The following is a 2,653-nucleotide window of genomic DNA, read 5'->3' as shown; positions in this document are numbered from 1 at the left end:
AGAGAGAGAGAGAGAGAGAGAGAGAGAGAGAGAGGGAGGGAGAGAGGGAGAGACAGAGAGAGACAGAGAGACAGAGAGAGAGACAGAGACAGAGAGAGGGAGGGAGAGAGAGAGAGAGGGAGGTAAACACATGAAAGAGCATCAGCACGTGGCAAAGCCAGTACAGGTCTTCTTTCTATTCACAAAAACGTTCCCAAAACAACACGAGGACTTGTCTCGCTGGGTTTCACCGCTAACCTCGATGCACGAAGAAGGCACCAATCGCGCCTGAGACAGCAGAGGAGGCGCCGCTCTGCGCACCGCGCCGCCCCGCTTCACCTCTAGCAGAGCAGACGCCCGAACGCGCGCTGACGCGCTTTTGCCCGGGTGAGTCGGACCCTAGGAGGATCAGTGTGACCCAAGAGCTCCGTCCGTCCGGTCTGCTGGGACTCGCGGAGTCTAACCGGGGCTCATCAGAAGACGGCGCCTCTGTGTTCTCTGATCCTCTCGGGACTGTCAGTCATTCTGCCACATGCAGATGCAGAGCTCATCTGGGCACCTGTAGAGATGGGTGAAATGCCATAAGAACTACAAAGTATGGCATTATATAGAAAAGGATATTAAGCATTCGCTGAAGTCATCCCATGGCATGACAATCTAGACAATCTAAGCCAAAGTTCAGGAAAGATTAAAAATCTAGCAGTTAAACTAACAATGGCAATAATAATAATAGCAAAATTGGAGAAAGGGAGTCAGATCAAAGCTCTAGAATCCACGAAAGTAGAATCTCGCTAGAGATGGATGGTTTATTCCTGATCTAGTAATGGTTTTTTCTTGAAGTGGTGTCATAGGGTTGTAGCTATTTCAAGCAATTAGTAAGTATGACATTGATAACTAAACACTGAAACGTCTGATTTTTTTTTAAATTAAGCACAATTGTAGAGGAGTCATTTTCACCTTCCCCTGCATCACTGAATGCCACAGCAGAGAAAACCCAGTGTAGTCCTGCATGGTCCCCCAGACAGTCAACTGGAGGATTCATAAATTTGCCATGTGAATCCATGATGTCATCTGTCTCTTCACAGCCCGAGTTCTGCCGGCCCCAGACCACCCACACAGCCTGCCTATTCTCTCCAGGGGTAATCAGGGAGAAACCCGCTTTTATAAATGATTTGAGGTTGAAATGGAGTACGTATTTTGAATTGTTGCACAATGGTTCCACTGCAGACAGGGTTAAGCCATTGGATGAGTGGGTTTGGTGGGTCTTTTAAAAATCAAAATTCTGTCTTAAAACATCGTTAAAGTGCCAAGTCCTAGCAAGGAGAAAAACAGCATGAAGGAGGGAGTAGCAGATATGATCCTTACAAGTAAGGATTTCAAGAGCAGGCCCTGAAAAGAGTAAAAGATGAATTAAAAAGTGACTAATTAAAATATTAGAACAATAAGTAATTACATGCACATCGATATTAGATTTCCATTCAGATAGCATTAGAAATCCTGAGAAAGTGGAGAGTGTCAACATTGACCAAAGTAAAAGTCATGCATCTGCAAAGAAAAATATGCAAATGTGAGAAAATCAAAGAGATGGAAACCTTTGAAGACTCTTTTTCGGGAGTCATTAGTTATGATGAGAGAATATCTCAGTTTGTGCTGTGGAGAGGGTAACAGGCTGTGGAGGCATGAGTCTCTAGCAGGATCCTCTCTCCATAGAGGCAGGAGGCCTAGGCATTTTGTAACTCACAAGCACCGAAGGGACTCTTTGTGAAATTTTTACTGCAGGATGTGTGCGAGTTCTGGCCCCAAGTCCACGGTTCTTTTTGACCATAGTCATGTTACTTCTGTGTTAGACAAGTGCACAAATTTACCAAGGAGTTATTAGACAGGAGAGGGAGAATCCAAGACGCTCCAGAGACAGAGATAAGGCTGGAAGACCACTTGTCAGGTAGGCAGGTGATGGTGGGGATTATTTCACATGTGGGCTGGACTCTCTGGCTCCTGAAGTCCCTTCCAACTCTCAAATGAGTATCTGAAAAGAGAAAATTTGCCTGAATTTTAAAATACAGCTACATAATTCACATTGATGCTTTTGCTATTTAGGAACAGAAGCTGGTCTACAATCATATCCCACACTTGGAATTTATGACAATATACAAAATCCTTTCCTTAAACAGCCCTATGATGTAGACAGCATAAATATTATTATCTCTGTTTGACAGTTGAGGAAATTCAGGCTTGGTGTGCTATAATGGAAAAAGACCTGCCTCAGGAGTCAGGGTCTGGGTTCAAATTGTGCCTCTGAGGCTTACCCTAAGAATCAGGTTTGGACTAGATGTCCTAGAGGGCCCTTCCAGCTCTAACTGTATAATCTTATTTTGTTGGGGGGGTTTTTCAAGGGGGTAAGGCAAGGCAATTGGGGTTAAGTGACTTGCCCAAAGTCACATAGCTATTAAGTGTTAAGTGTCTGGTGCTGGATTTGAACTCACTTCCTCCTGACTCCAGGGCCAGTGCTCTATTCACTGTGCCACCTAGCTGCCTCTATAATCTTATTTTTTAAAAAGGAATGGAAGGGGGTTTTAGATGGATGGAGTGGAATGGAGACCTCGAGTCAGGAGACCTGAGTTCAAAACCAGCTTCGGTCACTTACTAACTCTGTGACCCTGGGCAAGTCACTCAA

Source organism: Petaurus breviceps, unplaced genomic scaffold, assembly GCF_028583685.1.
Source record: "Petaurus breviceps papuanus isolate PSGF00001 unplaced genomic scaffold, PetGlider_PUasm1.0 183, whole genome shotgun sequence".
In the NCBI taxonomy this organism is placed as follows: domain Eukaryota; kingdom Metazoa; phylum Chordata; class Mammalia; order Diprotodontia; family Petauridae; genus Petaurus; species Petaurus breviceps.
The sequence above is the reverse complement of the archived record's forward strand: the minus strand, read 5'-3'. Positions refer to the sequence as shown.